We start from the raw sequence: 24,673 nt of genomic DNA on the forward strand, positions 1-24,673 counted from the left end.
ATTTAACCTTACCTTTGGGGGTAAAAGGGCTAAAAATTGTCCAGTTTTCTATGTAAGCACTCAATTTTTGGATTCTATACCCAGAACTACATCTGGAAAAACTGCCCTTAAATTTCTTAATGCGAGTGTAATTAAATTCATAACCTATCATATATCTAGTCTTCAGACCCAAGAGTCACTTGCCAAAATATCTATCTTTGTGATAACTCGTTTTAGGCGTATGCTAACCAGGACGTCAGATATATAGAAATACCTAGCAAGTATTACATAATTCCTTATGAGAAGTTTCATATTCCAAAAATATATGCTTCACAGACTTTGCAATGCTCAGTAACTGATCAATCGCAACCAAGAGGGGATCAAAACATTTCGGAGTGGCGAGTGCAGTACTCTTGCATGGACACTAAAGGCAAGGGAAGAATTTACACGTAAACCTGGCTTCTTAGTGCCTGTGATAAATTGTATTTGCGACAAGTATTCCATCTATTCATCAATACTCTACACTCCAATTAGTGTTTTAAATAGACTTTTCTGGTGCCCACAGACAACAGCCAGAAAACAGGATAAAAGAGAGAGAGATAGCTCTACCACACACATCGATTCCAAAGCATATTACTCTCAATATACCAAGACCAAAACATATAAATCTGTTTCAGTTGTAGCTAATCTTAGCCACCAACACATAATACCAGAAATTACTTAACCCTTTTACCCCCAAAGGATGTACTGGTACGTTTCACAAAACCCATCCCTTTACCCCCATGGACGTACCGGTACGTCCTTGCAAAAAAATGCTATAAAAATTTTTTTTTTCATATTTGTGATAATTTTTTGAGAAAATTCAGGCATTTTCCAAGAGAATGAGACCAACCTGACCTCTCTATGACAAAAACTAAGGCTGTTAGAGCAATTTAAATAAAATATACTGCAAAATGTGCTGGGAAAAAAATAACCCCTTGGGGGTTAAGGGTTGGAAATTTCCAAATAGCCCGGGGGTAAAAGGGTTAATAGTGTTTTAAACCAAAGACTTCTAAATTCTAACTGTGCCATGTGTCAATAATATTCACCTCCAAATACTAGTCGAGATCTTATAAGCCAAATGTATGATGAGACTTACTGTACATAAAATATCAATTATCTCATTAGAATATTTTATGTTATTAACCCTTTTACCCCCAGGCTATTTGGAAATTTCCAACCCTTAACCCCCAGGGGTTAATTTTTTTCAAGCACATTTTGCAGTATATATTTTTTAAATTGCTCTAACAGCCTTAATTTTTGTCATAGAGAGGTCAGGTTGGTCTCATTCTCTTGGAAAATGCCTGAAGTTTCTCAAAAAATTATCAAAAATATGCAAAAAAAAAAATTTAAATAGCATTTTTTTGCAAGAACGTACCGGTACGTCCATGGGGGTAAAGGGATGAGTTTTGTGAAACGTACCAGTACGTCCTTTGGGGGTAAAAGGGTTAAAAGAAAATATTTTTTCATAAAATCAGCAGAGCATGATATGGCTATGATTTTCACAACATACATACATACATACATACACATTTCTTTTATCTATTCATACTTAATGTATCTATCTATCTATCTATATATATATATGTATATATGTATATATATGTATGTATATATATAATATATATATATATATATATATATATATATATATATATATATATATATATATATACATAAAATGCACATGCAGCTATGGGGGTAAGTAGACACTGCTTAGAACTTTTATGAATGACCCCCTACAACGCAAGATGCAGTAATAGCAAGAACACTTACGGGACATATTGTGTTATCTGACTTACCATAGAATTTCTGATGGATTCATCATTACAAGGTGTTTGGTTTTAATATTCCAAAGCCGTTCTGCCCTGGATAACTGCCGAGGTGTTGATTGCAGACACCTGAAAGTTTTCAATACACGATTATCTGTTACAGATCTGTTTTGTTAACAGATAAGATTCGGCACGAATGGGTATGTAGAATATATTACTCAGTGAGGCGAACTTAAAAAATCATAATAATGGAAGGGGAAATTGATTGATAAGATCTGTATGAAAATTCTTTCAGGGGAATTTTTATCATTTTTATTATATAATTATACAGTATATATAAACATACTAATCCTAATACTATCTTGAGTTTCTTATTATTATTATTATTATTATTATCATTATTATTATTATTATTATTATTATTATTATTACAACTAGCTAAGCTACAACCCTAGTTGGAAAAGCAAGATGCTATTAGCCCTAGGGCTCCAACAGGGAAAAATAGCCGAGGAAAGGAAAAAAGGAAATAAACAAACTACTGCTGTAGGAAAAGTAATAAACATTTAAAATAAAATGTTTTAAGACCAGTAACACCATTAAAACATCTTTTATATAAAAAATATAAAATGAGACTTATGTCAGCATGTTCAATATAAAAAAAAATTTGCTGCAAGTTTGAACTTTTGAATTTCTATTGATTCAACTATTCAAATAAGATCATTCCACAACATTGCCAAAGCTGGAATAAAACTTCTAGAATACTGTGTAGTATTGAGCCTCATGGTGGAGAAGGCCTGGATATTAGAATTAACATATAAAGTCAATAAAGATGCTCTATCTTAAGTAAACCCTTCAGTTAGTGATACCTTTGAAGTGTCCTCCTAATTACCTAAAAACTGATGCTCAAAATTCACAAACTTACCAAGCCATCAATTTGGTATAGAATGTGGAGTCTTCTTGTAAATCCTAACTCCGATGTATTGAAACATCCGTAACTGATCCAGCGTCCACAAGACTCGCGGAGTCTTATCGAAGCATTCGTAACTGATCCAGCGTCCACAAGACTCGCGGAGTCTTCTTGTAAATCCTGGCTCCGATGTATCGAAGCATTCGTAACTGATCCAGCGTCCACAAGACTCGCGGAGTCTTATCGAAGCATTCGTAACTGATCCAGCGTCCACAAGACTCGCGGAGTCTTATCGAAGCATTCGTAACTGATCCAGCGTCCACAAGACTCGCGGAGTCTTCTTGTAAATCCTGGCTCCGATGTATCGAAGCATTCGTAACTGATCCAGCGTCCACAAGACTCGCGGAGTCTTATCGAAGCATTCGTAACTGATCCAGCGTCCACAAGACTCGCGGAGTCTTCTTGTAAATCCTGGCTCCGATGTATCGAAGCATTCGTAACTGATCCAGCGTCCACAAGACTCGCGGAGTCTTATCGAAGCATTCGTAACTTATCCAGCGTCCACAAGACTCGCGGAGTCTTATCGAAGCATTCGTAACTGATCCAGCGTCCACAAGACTCGCGGAGTCTTCTTGTAAATCCTGGCTCCGATGTATCGAAGCATTCGTAACTGATCCAGCGTCCACAAGACTCGCGGAGTCTTCTTGTAAATCCTGGCTCCGATGTATCGAAGCATCCGTAACTGATCCAGCGTCCACAAGACTCGCGGAGTCTTCTTGTAAATCCTGGCTCCGATGTATCGAAGCATCCGTAACTGATCCAGCGTCCACAAGACTCGCGGAGTCTTCTTGTAAATCCTGGCTCCTATGTATTGAAGCATCTTCAACTGATTCAGCGTCCTGGTTGGCATTTTTCTGTGCAGCAAATCTATTTAGTCATTTCGATACAAAATTGATTCGATACAACCCAAGTTACTAAGTAACGTTTTGATTATTATAACTGGATTCGTTGAACTTAGAGAGATTTTTCAATATATTTGCGATATAATGATGAGGCTACATTTGAATACATGAAAAATTTACTTTCTGGAAAAAGCAAATAGCATGTGTACTTTGAGGTATCTTGTACTCAACAACTTGATTTACTCAGTAATCTTACTATTCCATTACAGTACTATGATCAATATACTTGATCATCTCTGGTTTCAGATATGAAGCAAATTTTTTTTTCTTTAAGGAGAATTGATATTTCAAAAGGTAGTTGACGTTAATTTGTAACAGAATTTCAATTTAAAAAAAAAAAAACTAACTTTAGAGGGATTTGATATCTCGAAAGGTAGTTAACTTTACAAAAAGTATTTTAATTGAAAAAACTATATTTTCTTTAATTTTTGACAACTGAGACATGTAAATACCATTGGGTTCTTCTGTAACTACTGCTTTGCTTTTAGCTTATCTTTGAAATGGAGTTGGTTTAGTTAACTGTTGCTGTGTAATTTATTTTACAAAAAAGTTGCTTTTTAAATATGACAAATTTGGAGATAATTTGTATTTTTCCAAACAAATAACAGAAGCTTTGTTGGTATGCGAACAAACTAAGTTTATTGGCCCGAATACCGTATCTGAATTTAGCGGTCTGAAAGAGACTGTAATAGGCAACATTATCAATTTTAAGGTTCTATCGACCCTAACTTTACTACACTTTTTCTAGAATTAACTTGAGTTGTATTGAATCAACTTCAATGATGTACTGAAATGACTGATAACGTCCGTATTAGGTCTTGAAGTGATGCCTCGTCTGTAGAGAAATAAATTTACATTAATTTCTTATAAGATTAATTATCACACAAATGTTCCTGTAATGAATTTAGCCTCTTATACAAGAAAGTTTAAAGTATTATTATTATTATTATTACTATTATTATTATCATCATCATCATTACTGTCTAGGATCTTTTGAAAACATAGCACATCTTTAGCAAATCTATCAGTAAATGAAAAGTAGAATACTGTACTTAAAAATTAAGAGAATTATGTCACGAGATAACTAACTTTTAACAACACATATCATCCCTTTTCAAAGATAAAAAAGTCAACAAATAACGTTAATCAATTAAAATTACAAATACTTCTAAAACAAAGCATAAATCGTACAACTTTATGTAACTAACGAATAAAACACCGAACTTTACTTTCAGAAACCGTAAAGTCAAAATCACGAGACAATACTTTAAGTGATTTCAAGAAAAAAAACAGCCCAACTCTTTACTAGTAACACTACAACTTCACATTGAAATCAATTTCATTCAGTAAAAGTACCAACTAGAAGGGCACTCCGTAGAGCGCAGACCTCCACCTCAGCAGCTTATTTCTTGACCTTGAATTTGACCTTTGACCTAAAATGTCTTAATTGGTGTGGATTTTCATACACTTAAATATGAACCAAGTTTGAAGTCTCTGTGACAACGATGTATAATCTTATGGCTGATTACGTGAATTGGACATTTTGCTTGACAGTCACCTTGACCTTCCAAAATTTTATAATTTCCAGCTTTTTACATAGCAGTTAATCCCTGCAGGTTTCATTACTCTACCAATAAAATTGTGACTGGGAAACTGTTCACAAACAAACACAAACAGGGGGTAAAATATAACCAACTTTGTTGGCGAAGGTAAAAACAAATTCCATTAATTTCTTCCCCAAGCCTCCTTTATAAAAATGAGAAATGCAGCCCGAGAAAGAGAGCAACTTAACTTATGCAAACTTCCTTCTCCAAATGTTTTCAATTCCACACCACTGGCTAGTCAATGGCAAAGTGTTTGCTTACCATTCGCATAGAAGCAGACAGATCCCAGCCCTGAACCGTGAGTTTAAGCTGTTTACTTGTGAGGCCACTGACGTGCTTGGGCACCACAGTGGAGGGTTGGGCTTGCCCGGTTGACATTTTGGAGAGCATCTATTCGGATGAAACTGGAACTGAACCCAGACACCTATAACCTCTTAACACCGACATAGTAGGTCAGCTCTTGCCCTCATCCCACAGGGATGACGTGGCTGATAAAACCAAATAAGTCGCAAAACTAGATAGAAGTCTATTTACTTAAGCTTGAACACTAGATATGAATAGGAATATACCTTCTTCTCCCGGTTGTATTTTCAATCAAAATCCTCCTGATTTCAAGGTGAAATTCTATTTATTTTCATTCTGGCACCAGCCTTCCACTCTAGTCATTGGAACAAATAACATGATTATGATTATTATGATCATTATCATCATTATTATTATCATTGTTATTATTATATTATTTTCATTATTATTATTACAAGCTAAGCTACAACCCTAGTTCATAAAGCAAGATGCTATAAGGGCAAGGGGTCCAACAGGGAAAAATAGCCCAGAGAGGAAAGGAAACAAGGAAACAAACAACTACAAGAGAATAATACCCCAAAATAAAATAGTTCAAGAACAGTAACAACTTTAAATTAGATCCTTAACATATAAACTATAAAATCTAAAAAAAAAAAAACAGAGGAAGAGAAATAAGATAAAACAGCATGTCCAAGTGTACCCCCAAGCAAGAGAACTCTAATCCAAGACAGTGGAAGGCCATGATACAGAGGCTATGACACTACCCAAGACACCTTGTTTTAGCGACACTCATCGACTTTTTAAGCAGGACCCATAAACATGTAAGAAGACCAATGTATAAAGTTCAATGAAATTCAAAACAGTTATAAGTAGGAAGAAACCTCAACGAAATCCTACGATAGCAAAGGGAACTAGAGGTTAGGGTTAATTCTGTCGACCTTTTGTTCTACCTTGACCTTTAACCTAGGACTTTCAAATCTAAATCACTAACACATTTCAACAATTAATTCTTGAAAGTTTTACAACTCTGAGTAAAATTGAGGGCCAGGAAGCTTTTCACAAACAGACAGACAAACATTGGGGAAAAATATAACCTCTCCTACTTCGTCGGCAGAGGCACTTACAATAAACAAGACAAAGTTTGACTATGATAAGCCTTGGATAAACCACATCCTAGGTAGTAGGTTGGCCAGGGCACCGGCCACCCATTGAGATACTACACTTAAGTGACTCCTAACATTTCTCTCCCCATGGTACTTATACGTAACTCCTATCAATCGGTTTTAAAGGACTAATCTTCCCCAAACGGTAAAAGAAGGGCAGCGCCCTTTTTACCTTCCAACCGGCAGTGTGCTCTAAGTTTAATAAATGCATGGATCCAATGTTGGCACTAAGAGAGGAATGTGAAGGAATAACTTCAAGTTCTCCTTCTATCGACAGTATGCAATGAAGCTTCATTCCTAAAATACGATGTTATCGTCATCACTACTAAACACAGCGAGGCAATAAACAGCAACAGAAAAAAAAAAAAAATTGTGTATCGGCAGGTTACACAGAAACTGTCAGTCGACTAAATTTCTCGGGAAATCTGCCAAACCTTTCATCTTCCTTAAATTCCCTGGCACACAATTGCTAACCATAAACGAGAGGGAAAAAAATTAAAACAGCCAGTTGACGGCACCAGGAGTAAAGTACATAAGGTCCTCAACTTACAAACTTAATTGGTTCCAAGAAGCTGTACTGTAAGTCGAATTGTTTGCAAGCCAAATTTCGTTACATTTTGGCCTAGGGTTGGCCTAACCTGAATACCAAGCCTATAATTTCCAGCTAAAAAGAGTCAACAAATAGTCGGGTTTCATATGAAATAGATCAGGTTATTAGAAATGCTGTTTTTCTACTGTATTAAATTATATAATATTGTTTTATTACAGTTATTTCTATATATTATCTTTGTTATTTTTAGTTAGATTTGTGTTTGCATCTCTGGATACTTGCAAGTCAAATGTTTCTAAGTTGAGGACAAAACCTTGATATAAATTTTAACTACTGAAGTTCCAACCAAGCTGAAAGTTAACTACTATCCCTTTCACCCCCAAAGGACGTACCGGTACGTTCTTGCAAAACACAGTTAATTACATGTTTTTACATATTTTTGATAATTTAATGAGAAACTTTAGGCATTTTCCAAAAGAATGAGACCAACCTGACCTCTCTAGGACAAAAATTAAGCCTGTTAGAGCAATTTAAAAAAAATATATAGCAAAATGTGCTCGAGATTTAACATTATGGTGGGGGTAAAAGGAAGGACGAGGGTGTACATTTGCGCAGAAGCATATGAATGCATGTATTTATGGACATGTGGATACGAGCATTTTAGTTTGCAAGCGAGCTTCCAGAAAGAATGAAACTCGTAAACCGTGGTACCATTGTAATTGGAAAACTATGGAAAAATGTCCCTGAACTGCATGAAATTTATGACTTTGTGCCCTATGGGCAAGTGATGAAGGCAGAAGGTCATTTCGCGCCAATGTATTACTGAAGGGAAACAACCGCAGCTACAGTTCTCTTGCTTGAGGGTACACTCGGGTACACTTCTATCTTATTTCTCATCCTCTTGTTTTGCTAAAGTTTTATAGTTTATATTTATATTTCAATGTACAGTAGTCACTGTTCTTAAAATATTTTAATTTTCCTTGTTTCCTTTCCTCACTGGGCTATTATCCCTGTTGGAGCCCCTGCTTTTTCAACTCGGGTTGTAGTTTAGCAAGTAATAAAAATAATAATAATACACCATGAAGTAAAAATATTATGAAAAAAGATAGTGGGGGAAAAAACAGACATAACTAATGTACTGTAGATTGATTAATCTGCCAAACGTAACTTTAGCAAAGCATTTCTGTACAGTAGTCGAACAAATATGTCAAATTCGGAGATAATTTGTATTTTTCCCTAACTAATACAACCCTGGAGTTATACATGAATATTCTTTCAGCAGCAGCAGCAGATAGCTATTAGACTACAATTGCGAGGTGCCAGGGGGTGGCTGAGGGGTACCCAGCCGCCTCTATATATACTCTCACATCTGTGAGACGTCATTTCTATTGCAGGCAGGACTAATGGAAGACAGGTGATGGTGGGCCAATTTATATAAATAACACCAGGCTTGTATTAGTTAGGGAAAAATACAAATTATCTCTGAATTTGTCATTTGTTCCCATACTAACAAACCTTCTGTTATTTAGGTGGATGACTCACTCTTAGGTGGGTGGAAGCCTTGATCTTGCATGGACATTAACCAGGTTTTACCTAGTACTGTACAGTATATGTCTTTGGGCTAGGGAAAACTTTGACACCTCGCTGAAATATAAAAAGTGAGTGTATTCGCAGCCTCTACAATTTAGTAAAATAAGAGGTTATTATTTGTATGAACGTCTGAGTTTTAAACAGGAAAAAACAACAAGACGCATCACATCACTCCCTCGCAGAAAGCAATGGGAACGTGGACAGTATAAAAACGCTATGACTTAAACCAGGCAACACAAGGGAAGTGATAATTACCTGCAGAGGTTGAAGCCAGCTTGCATAGGGATCCATGGCGCTGTACCCAAAGAGGGGAAGATGAAGGAAGGAAAGCCAGACATTCTCCTCATTCATCCCAATCTTAACCCGGAAAACCAATGCTATCAACTAACTGCTACTTGCTACTTGTCCATCAAGGAGCTTGAGGTATCTTAGACCCCTTGTTGAGCAGCCACCTCAGGACCGATAGTAAACGTATCGAGCCTCCTGTGGGTCACATCTTTGAGGTAATGGGCTGTGAATGTGGTTTGTCTTTTCCACACACCTGTTTGGAGAACCTGCAACATGGAAAAGTTGCGTTTGAACGCCAGGGAAGTACTGATTCCCCTGACCTCATGGGCTCTAGGTCGACGAGCTTGATAAGTATACGGAGCCAAGCCTCTTTCGATCACTTGGCAAATCCAGGAGGATACTCTCCCTCACCTAACAATCAACGATGTTAGTCAGCGCCGTGTTGCTGCAATGCATTAAAGATAGTATCTCAAACTCCTCACTGGGCAAAGTAACAACTGATCTGGGTCGTTGGTTACATAACGAAGACTTGCAATCTGAAAGGGCCCGAATCTATGGCTCAGCATCCCCAGTTTTGAGTCTTAGCAATAAACTCATGGACAAAGCCGAGCGTCTCTTCCCCCCATCCCCTTGAATGGGCGATGTCATATGAGAGGCCATGAAGTTCACCGACTCTCTTTGGCGAGGTTAAAGCAAGCAGGAATGCCGTCTTCAAAGCCAGATTTCGGTCAGTTGCATGGCGTAGTGGTTCATAGGGAGGTCCTTTTAGAGACCTCAAGACACGAACCACGTTCCATGGAGGAGGCCTGATCTCTGACTGGGGGCAAGTGATCTTATAACTCCGTATGTGTAAAAAGAAAGCTCCAACGAAGAGGAAATGTTGACTCCTATAGGCTTGAAGGCAAGGCTTAAGGCTGAGCGATAGCCTTTCACCACCGATACAGAAAGGAGCTTTTCCTACAGAAGGTATACAAAAAAAACTCCGGTAATACTGGAATAGTGGCATCGAGTGTAGAGCTATTCCTTCCATGACACCAACCACAGACGACTCTCCATTAGTCTGGTAGACCAAGGTTGAGGACCTGAGCAAGTGTCAGGACATTGGTTCTGCAACTTGTCATGAAAACCCCTTCTGAGAGAGGACACGCTGGATAGTCTCCACGCCTGAAGTCGTACCGACTGCACAGTCTTGTGGAAGATGTCCGCATGTGGCTGTTTGAGTAGATCTGGTCATGGAGGGAGTTCTCTCGGTCAATCTACGAGAAGTTGCAGGAGGTCTGGGAACCAATCTGCATGATGTCATGACAGAGCTACAAGGATCATCATTAGATCTTTGGATGCTCTTGTTTTGTTGAGCAGTCTTCTCATCAAACAAAACGGGGGAAAGGCGTACACGTCGATGTTGTCCCACCGTTATTGGAAGGCATCTTACCATAGAGCCTGAGGGTCCGGGACTGGAGAACAGTACAGTGGAAGCTTGATGTTCAGAGAAGTTGCGAACAGGTCTACAGTCAGGGAACCCCACAATGTTAGGACTTTGTTCGCTATCTGACGATTCAAAGAACATTTGGAGCCTATTATCTGAGGCGCTCTGCTCAAATTGTCTGCAAGTACATTCCTCTTGCCGGCAATGAAGCGAGCTGATAGAGCCACTGAATGTTCTTCTGACCATCTGAGGATCTTTACTGCAATATGGCATAGAGGCTGCAAAAAAGGTACTGCTCTGTTTGTTTATGTAAGCCACTACTATAGAGTTGTCGCTTATCAACACCACACAGTGACCTGCCAGTAACTATTCGAACTGATGAAGAGCTAGGTGGGCTGCTCTCATCTCTAAAAGATTTATGTGCTGGTACCTTTCTGATTCTGACCAAAGGCTGGTGCAGAAGGTGAGCCCCCCACCCTTCTTTTGATGCATCTGTGAAGAGCATCAAATCCGCGGGGGGGACAAGCTGACCTTGCCAAAGGTTTTCGTCTACCATCCACCAATTCAAATCCGTCACCTGATCCTGAGTTAAAGGAACTCCGGTATCCAGTGGGTCGGAGTGTTGGTTCCACACGGACTTCAGTTGCCACAGCATGGATCTTACCCTGTGGCGTCCATTTGGAACAAGACGGATGAGAGAGGTTAGGTGGACTAACAGACTCAGCCAACGAGAGGGCGGGAGAACTTCTGTCCTGAGGAAGGGAGCAGCCACTTCCTTCAGCCTGTGTACTCTTTTGTCTATGATCATTCTGAGGTATACTAGTTTCTGTGAAGGTTGCACTGATGACTTTTCACGATTTATCAGGACCCCCAGATCATGACAAAATGCGAGAAGCATATCTCGGTGACGAAGAAGGTTCGTCTCAGAGTCAGCTATGATCAGCCAGTCGTCCAGATATCTGAGAAGATGAATGCTATACCTGTGAGCCCAAAATGACACTAGGGCGAACACTCTGGTAAAAACCTGAGGGGCTGTCACGAGACCAAAGCATAGAACCTTCAACTGGTATGTCTTGCCTTTGTGAATGAACTTTAGATACTTCCTTGAAAACGGATGTATTAGAATCTGGAAGTAAGCGTCCTTCAGATCTAGTGTGCAAATGAAGTCCCTTGAAGGTACCGCTTGGATGACCATGTCTGCTGTCTCCATTCTGAACTGAGTCTGTTAGACAAACTTGTTCAGAGGGGAGAGATCGATGACTGGTCTCTAGCCTCCAGTCATCTTTTCACCAGAAAAATCAGACGTAAAAGCGTGGATACCTGTCCACTACCTCTTGGAAAGCACCGTTCTGCAGCATGGTCTGGACTTCGGCCCTGAGGGCCAGCTCCTTTGCGAATCCTTGATGCGCTGGATCCTGAGTCAGAGGAGGGAGAGATTGCATGAACGGGACGCGATACTCTAGGGCGATTACATCAACCGTCCAGAGATCTGCACCATGAAGCTGCCACCTCTGACAGCAGCGCTGTAGGCATCCTAACACAGGTGGTAGGTGATGAGGAAGGCCATTCTTGGTGGGAGTGGCCACCTCGGCCACTTCCCTTACCTCCCTTCTTTCCTCAGAAAGACTTGGACCATTTCTGTCCCTTGGACTGAAAGGGACGTTTAGACACCTTAGAAGGCCCCTAGAACCTAGCAGTTGACTGGTCAGAGGAAGGTGCTTGCCGACTCTGAGAAGACCAGGAAGGTCTACCATAGGACCGAGATGTCATAGCTCTTTGGAGGAGAGAATCGTTGTACGATTTCCTCCATCGCTAAGCAGCCCCCTTTCCTCCGGAACAAAGAGAGAAGAACCATCGAGAGTGGAACTCCTCAACTGAGAGACCTCCACTTTCAGCACTTGCTTATAGAACCGACCTATGACGTTATCCCTCCTCTTGAGTATGGCGTTCGCCCACAGGTTGACAACGTGGTGCAATAGGAACTCAAGAGTCCGGGTACCTGACATTAGGAAGGACTCCAATGTCTTCCTGGCCGACTGCTTCGACAAGTCATGGGATCCCAACCATAGATCCAGCAACGAAGCAGCTGCATGGCATACCTCACGCCTCTCTCTATGTTTAGGAGCTCTACCGCCGACAAAGAGGTCATCAGAGAGAGGGTTTGAGTGGAAAATCCCTTCATTAGGGACTCTACCTAAGGGTTGAGAGTCATGGTGGAATGCGGTTCCCCTTCGATCTCGTAGTTCTTCATTTGTAACACAAAAGGACGTGGTAGAGACCAAGAGGAGGACCCTGCCCTCAAGGAGCTAGAAGTTCCAGCTAGCTGGGAGATAGCTTTCCTTTTGGCCGCTGTTAGACCTTTGGACCAGGGCAAAGCTGCACTGGACATAGAAGGCTTCTCGGTCTCGAATAATTCATCGAGCACCATATCCTGCCCTTCCTGGATGGTGGAACCAGGAGTAGACAACCTGTTAATGGCCCTCATACAGGCGAGGACCTGCCAAAAGGTATGTTTCGACTCTTTTCTCTCCTGTTCGGACTGGCCACCTTTTGAAGATTCTCATCCTACGAGTCTAAGAGGTCGTCCACCTCCTGGCTGACATCCAGAGCCTGGGTTAGCTTCCCTTGGCACGGCCTTCTTCGGTTTCGTCTTGGAGTCCTTCAATTCCCTTCCCACGGGGTGATCCTCCACGTTCTTAGGAAGGGGAACCTGCGAGGCCTTCGAGGACTTAGACAAAGCCTTGGCAGTAGGAGCTGGAGGCTCTTTCTCTGGAAGAGGAACAGAAACCGGACGCTGATCTGGAGGCACTACCTCAATATCTTGAGGGTTAAAGGGATGGATTGCGATCTTCCTGGGCGAGCCTAATGTATGTCCTTATTCGTCCTAGGGTGCATAATGTCAGCGCGAGGTGGAGTTCTGCCTCTCACCTGCCTCCTCTGCTTCTTCGTAATGACCTCCTTTACCTTCACTAGCATGAAAGGCAAGTTAGCCATATAAAAATCAGCAGGGGCTTGGCCTTCAGCACGCGATCAGGGTGGAGGTGATCTGCGAGCTTTCTCTGCCATCGATCTCCTTCTAGGGTTCTGACTCCCAACTGACGAGCTCGACGAGGGTTCTAGAAGTATCCTTGGGGTAGCCCTGACTGGAACAGTAGGGGGTTGTGGCAGTGGAGGTGCAAACTTCAGAGCGTTCAGGATATTGACCATGAAGGTCGAAGCCCAAGGAGGAAGCTCTGAATCCCTAGATCCACCCTGAAAGCCCATAGACGAGTGTCTCTTGGGTGAAACCCTAGAAGGATTGCCAGTTGACGGAGGAGATAACCTCTGAGGCAGAGGAAAACATTCCTTCGGACACGGAGAAAGGTTCAGACTATTAGGAACATTTGCAAACCTATTAGGAGGCTCCTTGAACCCTTCTGGGAAGGGTGTTGATCTTCCGCCGGAGGTGGAAGACGCAGTAGGATGAGATGAAGGTGTTGGATCCGCACTTGCTCGCAATTCAGACACATCTACTCTAGCATTGCTGGCGAAATTCGGCAATTTGCTCATGAAATTGCGAGATTCATGTGCAAAACCGCGAACTTCACGCATCAACGTATACGTTTCGCGAGCAGAAGTGCTCGCAACAGGAGCATCGTCCTCGCGAGCGTTAAGAAGACCTGCTTCTGATACAAATTTAAAGATGCCACTAGAAGTGTACGACACATCATGTCAAACGATCTTGGCAAGGATGAACCTGCCATCCTCACCCCGAACCTCAAACAGATATCTATTTCTTTTGGTGCTATAAGTGGGGCATTCAGTCAACAAATGCCTCACTGTCAAGGGTATCAAACAGTCGTCGCAATATGGTTGGTGTTGGTCAACCAGCAGAAACTCGTGTGTCATCCAAGTGTGACCAATGCGGAGACAACAAAGAGTAGTCTCCCATTTTCGGGGCATCCCATTATACCTCTAAGGGGATATAACAATCGCAATTTCTCTCATCTTATTTTCGGTTAAATTATCCCAATGCTTTTGCCAATTGTTATAAATAGAATTCTTAATTTCTGGTAGAAAAAATTACAGAAAATGGGATACCTTCTCGGTAGCAACTCGGCTGCGGCACTCTTTACCAGTGACTCTGCCTCTTCATTTCCAGAAACACCTACGTGTGCTGGAACCCAGCAAAATCAAACTGTTATACCTTTTCGGCCAATAATTTTAAGCCACTCTAAAATCTTTAAAACTAAAGGGTTACAAGAATTAAAACCTTCTAAAGCTTAGGACACTTCTTGAATCACTATAAATGGTAAAATTGCCTTCCTCCCTCAACGCTATTTTCTCAATAGCGGTTAGTATGCCATATAATTCAGCAGTAAATATGGAAGATATTGGAGAGTGTACTTCTACAAATAAAAGAATTACTATACAGTATACTCCAGCATCAGATTTGGAGCCATCAGCATGTATAAAAGTTGATTCCCTATGTCACAGAAGGTAAATTAAAAAAGAAAGCAAACAGTAACAAGACGAATGCAGGCACAAAACTGTTGATCTGTGCCTTCGAAGCTCTGAATTGCTTGATCCGCAACAACTACGCATTGCTGATCTGTCATATTGCTGAGTCCTATCCTTTTCCCACAGGTCTTGGCTATGGAGATGAGACAGCAAACGGATGGTATCCCATCTGGGTCCTGCCACACATGAGGAGAAAGTATGGCTAAAAAATCAGAAGAGATTCAGTAGAGCTAGAGAGTACCGTCCCGTCGTCTGAGGCCAATCCGGGCCTTGCAAACATCCTTTTTGCATAATGTAGTTTATTCTAGCTGTCTAACTTCCCGCTGCATCCATCACAGTAGCCAGACCCTAGAAATTTGTGATTTTTGTTGTACCGTTAAGGAGCACTTAGAAGATTTTCATTGATTGATTGATTGATTTGAAGTTCTCTGGCATCCTGACTAGAAGATTTTGAACTTGAATTCAATTTGTAATGTGTGATTTTAAACATTTTCAAGATAATTCAACGCTATCGTAACTGATAATTGATGGGCTCAGTTAGAATGTGAATTGATTTTTGTTAAATATACAAAATGTAGAAAAAGTTACAGAGTAACTTCTGTCATTATCCTCGTTTCCAATATTTTTATGCCTCAAGCCACAGTTACCACACCGCTCGTGACAAAAAGTGGTGACGTGTATGGGATATCTTTTGCAACAATTTGAATGAAAAGACTACAAAATGAGCACTCCGGAAGAACAACAAGAGAAAGTTATGATCACGATCCAGAACAACATCGGAGGAATACAGGAAGTCATTTTATAGGGCCCGAAGGAGAAATTATTTTTCCATGAACAATCGCTGGCATGGAATGACCAGAATCACAGGGAGTTTTTGGCAACATTTTTTTCACATCATGAAGATGGATTCGAATCCCAGCCAAGAAGAGACGGATGGTCAAGCGAAGATGGATTCGAACCCCAGCCAAGACGGGTGAATCAATACGGTACGTTTCCCCCATTGACAGAATATGTACCCGTTTTCGAGGACCTGGTGCCGGAGGAAGGACGCATGTTCCTTTCAATTGAAAAATTTTTAAGTACCATAGAGGCCGCGACGTCAGAAAGATGCTGGTCGGAACGTCAGAAGATCGTCTTGGAAAAGCAAAGAATTTGAGGAGATGCACATCGAAAGGTGAGGAAGGATCCAGAATTCATCAACCAAACGTACCGCCAGCTTACACGATCACTTATGTAACTATGAGCCAACAAGAAAACAAGCTGAGTCGCACTTTAAATTTTTCACAAGAATTGCCGCAGAGTTGGAAGATTTTTTGGATGCCCATGAGGCCTAGGAGGACAATGATGATGCTTGGTTAAGGAAAACAATGATATTCCAACTTCCTACGTATACGTGGGGCACACTGTATCAGCCCATGCCCATAGAGGGCCATGGAGAATGTGCGAACCTTGATGTCGGGTACACACACCGAACAGGAGGGAGGAAAACCCCGTTCCGAAGGACATAAGCAACAATAGCAGGCCCAGTCAACGTCATTCTCATCAAGTCAAGTCAATTGTCCGGAAGCGGTCCGAGTGTCAAGAAGAAAACCTCGGCCCAAGGGGCGAAATATAAGTCGCAAACACAGAAGAAACTGCAGTGTTTTAACTGCGGAAAGTGGGGTCATTATGCCCGCCAATGTAAATCGGCTCGAACCCCCGACACGGGAGCAACAGCAACACCATTAGCCATCGAAGGACCAACCCCCATGGTTGGAGCACCACCCTACTACCCTCAACCCACGGTTGGTTTTCTGTAAGCCTTCCCAAGGTGGAGACCCCCATCATTGCATCCGCCACCGCTTGCGGCATGGCAGAGGCCGCCCGCCCAAGGAAAACCCCCAGCGGTGATAGCGGCGTCAAGGATGACCCAAAACCCCACGCGGTGACAGTGGCGTCAAGGATGACCCAATAGTAAGAAGACTGACGACAGCGCCCCAGCAGCCTGTTATCAAACTTAAGTTCCCATCAGGTTATAAAAACCGAGTCGTCAGTAAGCGCCTGGTCGCGGCGTAGATATCATCTCGCCGCTCTCTCTCACTTATCCCGTCCGATCCGCCTTGTGTACCACGTATTCTTTTGTGTTCCCCATCCCTTGTACACCACGTGTTCCCTTTGTGTTCATTATCCTTTCCTTGTGTACCTGTGTTGCTTGCGTTTTCCGTTTTTCCTTAATTATGGAATCTCAGCGTCATTGTCCCGGGCCCAAAGCTGGTAAGTCTTGTGGGGCCTGGCTGTCCAGGACGGATGTCGACCTGCACACGCTGTGCGCCTCATGTAGGGGTAATAAGTGCTCCCCTTCCTCCAAGTGTCCGGAGTGCGAGTCCTGGCCGGAGCTACAGGGGACCTTGTTTGCCACTAAAAAGGCGGCGCCGAAACTGTCTCCCAAGAAGGCGGGCCTCACCTCGCCATTGACGTCGCCCTCAGCGTCCTCGGAGAGGTTCTCCTTCACCTTCCCCTAAGCAGAGTAGGGGACGAGTTCCGTTGCGGGGAAACTGCCCATTGCCGTTCCCCATGAGTCTGATATAGAGGAATCTGTATGTGTGGGGCCTACGCAGACGAGTGGGGGGTCTGCTAGTGTGGCGGAAGTATGTGCCGTGCCGAAGAGACACTGGGCAAGGTAGCGGAAGCGACTCCAGTGGCCACCGAGGCAGGCACTAGAGCGGCAGCTGTCCTGCTCGACCCGCAAGGGAGAAAAGCCACTCTGACAAACTTCCTCCTGGAAGAACTCTTCTCGCTCCTTATCCTTGTGAACTTCACCTTCTTCCTCGCAGGGCTTGCGTAGGAGCTCGCCTTCCTTCTTCTGGATCTCTTCCTCTTCTTCCTAGTGTCCCGGTCGCTGGAGTCCTCTGACGAGGAAGAGCTGTAGGACGAGGAGCTGTCCGAATCCTCCGTTTTTTCCACTATTCTTCTCGGGGCCCTCGGTCTAGATACCGTGGTGACGGGCTGCATAAAGTCCGACGGAAGCATTGCTGAGGGCGCCGGGACCGTGCGAAGTGTGCCCGGGGAGGCAAACCAGCCCTCAAACTCCACTTCTTGACGCCAAGAAGAGGAGTTTGAGGGCTGGTTTGCCTCTCCGGGCGCACTTCGCACGGCCCCGGCGCCCTCAGCAATGCTTCCGTCGGACTTTATGCAGCCCGTCATCGCGGTATCTAGACCGAGGGCCCCGAGAAGAATAGTGGAAAAAACGGAGGATTCGGACAGCTCCTCCTCCTCGTCTTCCTTCTCGGACAGCTCCTCGTCCTACAGCTCTTCCTCGTCAGAGGACTCCAGCGACCGGGACACTAGGAAGAAGAGGAACAGATCCAGAAGAAGGAAGGCGAGCTCCTACGCAAGCCCTACGAGAAGGTGAAGTCCACGAGGAGAGGGAGCGAGAAGAGTTCTACCAGGAGGAAGTTTGTCAGAGTGGCTTTTCCCCCTTGCGGGTCGAACAGGACAGCTGCTGCTCTAGTGCCTGCCTCGATGGCCACTGGAGCCGCTTCCACTACCTTGCCCAGTGTCTCTTCGGCTCCGCCCACCCATCGGGTGCAGCCGTTGGCACACTTTCCCTTTCCCTTGCCCTTGCCCGGCAAGTCATCGGCTCCATCCGTCCTACGGGGACAACCGCGGATGAGACCCAGCAGCTCGGCTCCCAGCCGCTTTGTCGCACCGGCTCCGTCCAAGTCACGGAAAGTTCCGCTGCCGCTACTGTCAAGTAGTTTCCTACGGATTTCCCCAGGAGCGAGTAGACCCATGACGGCTACCCCCGCCCCGGCGGCTCCAACCGTGACGGAGACAGCCGCTCCATCAACCCGACCAGAGGGAAGGGATACCTCCGCTCCCACAGATCCCTTCGTGTTCAAGGATGCTACCGAGACGGAGGTGCAAGAGGTGGAAGAGTTACTAGACACAAGCGAGTGTTCCCCGGACGAGGTGTCCTCTTATAGGAAAGTTCTGGCCCTAATACGGCACCACCACAGACTGGACGAACCACAGCCGTCATCAGAGCAGGCTTGGCTGTCAGGTTTGGACAGGATGGTTGACAATCCTGTTCAACAGAAACCATCCTTGACCCTACCCTTAGCGCCCGACGTTGCCCTGGGCATGGAGCACGTCGATCGGTTTGTTGCGAGTCCTAAGAACCCCCTAAGAGCCCAAGGGTCCTTCAAGTTCCTACCTGGACTCAGGACCCGGAAGAAATTTTATGTGCCAGACGGTCCTCACTCAGGGCCCCCCACGCTGGAAGAAGCCGTCGCAACCTTGAACCAGGGCAACACGGATGAGAGGAGCCTTACTGCCCCAGTAGTTTTCTCACAAGCGGAGGCCACCATGATGGAAGACACCTCTCAGGACATAGTCAACGTGACCTCATGGTTGGACTGGTGGGCGTGTAGCCTAGTAGGGTTCAAACTAGCGCACGACCTGTCGGTCCCAGAGAACCAAGCCCTGCTGCAAGAACTTATCCGTTCGGGGGGAAGGCAATGAAGTTCCTCACCTTCCAGTCCCTGACCCAGATGGCAAACTGGGTTCTGAAGAGAAGGGACACAGTGCTTAACAGCCTGCCCCGTAGACTCCCCGAGCGGGAAGCTAAATTCTTGAGAAATGCACCGGTGTGGGGCGAGACCGTGTTCCCCCTTCAGGCGGTGGCGGAGATGCTGGAGAGAGTGGGCAAGTTGAAGAATCCGTCCGAGCACAGGTAGCCTACGACAAGATGTCCTTCCCACAGGAGACCATCAGCGGACGGGGCCTACCCGCCTACGCCTCCGGCTAGACAGGAGGCCTCCTCCCCTTCCTAGCACCAATCCCCACGGACCTCCCGCAGGGGCAGTGCCCCAGCCCAGGCCTCCTTTAGGCCGAAATATTCTGGATCAAGGAGAGGCTGTTCTAACCGTCTCCCCAGAAGGAGATAGGGAGAGAGGCCCCCCACACCTTCCCACGCCTCAGGTGGGGGGATGCCTTAAATATTACTGGCAAGCATGGCGAGACAATGGTGCGGACCCCTGGACTGTGACAGTCCTCAGGGAGGGATACAGAATTCCCTTCCTGTCGGAACCAGCCCCTCTGATCCCCGAACATGGGGCAGAATGGCTGGCACCCAAGGATACCGAGAAGAGAGCAGCCCTGCAGGGGAAGTGGCAGCCATGTTGAGCAAGGGAGCTCTACAACCCATCCCCAGGGTTCTACAGCAGGCTCTTCCTGGTAGAGAAAGCTATGGGAGGCTGGAGGCCAGTCATTAACCTCTCGGCCCTGAACAAGTTTATTAAGAAGACCTCCTTCAAGATGGACACGCCAAAGTCGGTGCTGGCAGCCTTGAGAGAAGGGGATTTCATGATGTCTCTAGATCTCAAGGATGCCTACTTTCAAATCCCAGTACACCCCTCCAGCAGGAAGTTCCTCAGAGTAAAATGGGGGTCCCAATCCCTGCAGTTCAAGACCCTCTGCTTCGGCCTGTCAACAGCACCTCAGGTGTTTACGAGGGTGTTCACCCTGGGCACACAAACAGGGCATCAGGTTGATCAGATACCTCGACGACTAGTTGCTGCTTTCAGCCTCAGAGGCAGGCTTAAAAGAGCAGGGCACGAAACTTGTACAGTTCTGCAGGGACCTCAGGATTACAATCAACCTGGAAAAGTCCCAGTTAGTCCCAACCACCAAGACGACGTACCTAGGGATGGTCCTGGACTCCCAGCTGGCGAAGGCGTTTCCCTCCCAGGAGAGGCTAAACAACCTAAACCAAGTAGAGGCGATTAGGACCTATCCTCATCCGCAAACCCCTAAACAAATTAGTTCCTTTTTAGGGTTAGCATCCTATTACAGGCATTTTATCAAAGATTTTGGGAAAATCTCATGCCCTTTGGATAAGCTTGGAAAGACAGAATTTTTAATGGACGCAAGAACATGATGAAGCATTTCAAAAATTGAAACAAGCTTTGTCTGAAGATAGTTTTTTAGTCTTTCCTAAATTCGATCGTGAATTTTAGGTAACAGGCAGCACTCCTCACACAAGCGATATTGCCATTGGAGGGGTAATAAAACAAATTGATGATGAAAGGATTTCCTGCCCTGTAGCGTTCACCTCACGGGCGTTATAAGGGCCTCAAACCCGTTACTCAGCACTTGATAAAGAAGCTCTTACCATTAAGTGGGTATTAGAAAAGAATCGTTATTTCCTTTTAGGACATAAGATCCGTATTAAGTCTGATCATCAACCTTTGTCATGCATTTTTAAGAAGTCAGATTTATCGAGCTGTCAGGCGAGGTGGTTAGAAGCATCATTAGAATTTGAATACATTCCTAGGCGTACTAACATACTCGCAGATGCCTTATCTCGATCTATCGCCGCTATAACGAGGTCGATGAGTAAGCACCTATCCGAGCAAACCAGTCACGGTGATGCAACACACATAGAAGAGACATCCGTCGATCGGACAGGAAGGGTGAATGAATGCGCTGGGCCCAATTCAAGTATAAATTAATTGAATGAGCAGCGTGAAAATTGAACCTGTCCTTGAGGCATACAACGTTCAGGATGATTGTGACTGGGATGTAGGATAGATAATTAGCGCACAGAATGAAGGGTCTTGTATGGGGTAAAGTCAAAGCCTACCTTAGAAAGAAAACTGAAGAATTTCCTACTGACATCTCACTCCCACCTAACAGATTTGTGATAGAGGATGAAATTTTGTATGTAACTGATTTGAAAAGAAATGAGTTAGTTTATTGGACTGTATTACCCACTCGTTTTATAAGTAAGGCAATGGCATTATCACATTCCTCACCAGTGTCCAGTCATATGGGCGTAGCAAACACTCTTAGACGAGCTACTGATAATTTTTATGGGGAAAGGAAAGAAACAAACAATAAGGAGATATATAGACCAGGAAAGGAAAGAAACAAACAATAAAGAGATAGGCTCGTGTCACCTCTGTAATCTGTTCCGATCCCATAGATTAAACGTACCTCCAGCCTGAGTCTGGCCTTTAGTTAACCCTGGATAGGTACGGTGGGTCGTTTGCGACCCCGAGCGTCAAAAAAAAACAGGTTTTTCTCACGTGACTCACCCCCGTGACTGAATTTGTGGGTGATCGACCTGCAGGAGGTGTCTCCCCTACACGCTCTAGTAGTGTCCAGATGTGCATTGCTGTAGCTGTACTCCTTCCCCGATTTCTGAGACGCGTCGGGGTCGTTCGCGTCCGAGTTTACCCTTCTAGGGTAGTTTGCATAATTATCAAAGTTATTACGTATTATGAAATTGTCAGAGAATGGTGCAACTTGTATAGGTTATCAGTTGTGGAAAGTCTTGGTGGATTGTTTGGCTACCATGTGCATGTTTTTTTTTTTAGTTAAAATGTCGTTCATCACCACGAGGACCATTTTACCGCGAGTGCCCCTTTTTCATTTTTTTTCATTTTTTTGCCAAGTCATATTTCCGTAAGATATTGCCAAATAGTGTCGTAAAACTTTTGCTTGTTTAGTGTTGGAAAGTGTGTCTAGATGATCTGGCTACCCATGCATGACTTTTTTTTTGTCAGATACGACGTAGTTATTGGTATATTGGGTATTTAACTGCGGTTACCAATTTCTGTTTTTTTTTCAATATTTGTAAAAATTACTACGTAGTAAGGAATTGCCGTATATTATTCATTTTTTTTTCATGTTTATGTGTTAGAAAGTGTGCCTTGATGGTTGGGCTAACACGTGCATGTCTTTTTTTTTATCTGAGATGTCGTATATTAGAATGTCGGGCATTTTACCGCGAGTGTCCCTTTTTCATTTTTTTTCATTTTTTTGCCAAGTCATTTTTCCGTAAGATATTGCGAAATAGTGTCGTAAAACTTTTGCTTTTTTAGTGTTGGAAAGTGTGTCTAGATGATCTGGGTACCCATGCGTGATTTTGTTTTTGTCAGATACGACGTAGTTATTGGTATATTGGGTATTTAACTGCGGTTGCCAATTTCTGTTTTTTTTCAATATTTGTAAAAATTTACTACGTAGTAAGGAATTGCCGTATATTATTGATTTTTTTTTCATGTTTATGTGTTAGAAAGTGTGCCTTGATGGTTGGGCTAACACGTGCATGTCTTTTTTTTTATCTGAGATGCCGAATATTAGAATGTTGGGCATTTTTCCGCGAGTGCCCCTTATTATTTGTTTTGCATTTTTTTGCTTAGTCATGTTACCGTAAGGAATTGGCAAGTAGTGTCGCAAAACTTATATTTTTATAGTGTTGGAAAGTGTTTCTAGATGATCTGGCTACCCATGCCTATTTTTTTTTTAGCCAGATATGGCGTATATATAAGTATGTGTTCGATTTTCCTGTGATTGCCATTTTTTCGTTTTTTCCCATTTCTTTCAAAATTACTACGTACTAAGGAACTATCACAGAGTAATATTTCATTTATATGTTTATTTGTCGGAAAATATGCCTTGATGGTTTGCCTAGCACGTGGCTGAAATTTTTTTTTTCTGAAATGCCGTATATTAGAATGGCCATTTTTCCACGAGTGCCCCTTTTTATTTATTTTGCATTTTTTTGCTTAGTCATGTTACCGTAAGGAATTGGCAAGTAGTGTCGCAAAACTTATAATTTTATAGTGTTGGAAAGTGTTTCTAGATGATCTGGCTACCCATGCCTATCTTCTTTTTTTAGCCAGATATGGCGTATATATAGGTATGTGTTCGATTTTCCTGTGATTGCCATTTTTTCGTTTTTTCCCATTTCTTTCAAAATTACTACGTACTAAGGAACTATCACAGAGTAATTATTCATTTAGATGTTTATTTGTCGGAAAATGTGCCTTGATGGTTTGCCTAGCACGTGGCTGAATTTTTTTTTTCTGAAATGCCGTATATTAGAATGTTAGCCATTTTTCCTCGAGTGCCCCTTTTTATTTGTTTTGCATTTTTTTGCTTAGTCATGTTACCGTAAGGAATTGGCAAGTAGTGTCGCAAAACTTATATTTTTATAGTGTTGGAAAGTGTTTCTAGATGATCTGGCTACCCATGCCTATCTTCTTTTTTTTGCCAGATATGGCGTATATATAGGTATGTGTTCGATTTTCCGGTGATTGCCATTTTTTCGTTTTTTCCCAATTCTTTCAAAATTACTACAGACTAAGGAACTATCACAGAGTAATGATTCCTCTAGATGTTTATTTGTCGGAAAATTTTGTTTACTTTTTTTTTGATTGAATATCATCAAATTTTTTTAGCTAAAATATTGTTTTACATTTTTTTTTCGATTTTATTTCCCTTCAAAAAAATTTTTTTGGGTCAGAATTTTAATTTTATAGTCGTAAAATAATCGACAATTATCCAGCAACCCACCATACAATTTTTATGCATATCCAATAATAATTAGATTAGTAAATAACACCTTGAAATTGACATACCCTTCCTACATTTCAAGTGGCAGATTAGGGAGTCTGAGTCAGTGTGGTTGGCGGCCATTTTGTGGACATATCCGAAGCGTAAGCTGCCCTATCTATATATATTCTTGTTCCCTATAGAATTTGTGATATTGTGGTATATTTTTACCTGCATAAATATCATATTATATATTAAATATATGT

At 43.0% G+C, this 24,673-nt stretch overlaps 1 long non-coding RNA gene across 1 annotated transcript in view; it reads right to left on the bottom strand.

The window, feature by feature from the left end:
- LOC137637302 (uncharacterized) overlaps positions 1-24,673 on the bottom strand; it is a 73,624-nt gene that overhangs the window by 40,798 nt on the left and 8,153 nt on the right. Inside the window, exons 2-3 of the long non-coding RNA XR_011043538.1 lie at positions 2,713-4,494; positions 1,821-1,919 (exon numbers count right to left, since the gene is read on the bottom strand). This is a non-coding gene — a long non-coding RNA (uncharacterized lncRNA). The remainder of the gene's footprint in view (positions 1-1,820; positions 1,920-2,712; positions 4,495-24,673) is intronic.

The sequence above is a fragment of the Palaemon carinicauda genome, unplaced genomic scaffold, assembly GCF_036898095.1.
Source record: "Palaemon carinicauda isolate YSFRI2023 unplaced genomic scaffold, ASM3689809v2 scaffold64, whole genome shotgun sequence".
Lineage (NCBI taxonomy): Eukaryota > Metazoa > Arthropoda > Malacostraca > Decapoda > Palaemonidae > Palaemon > Palaemon carinicauda.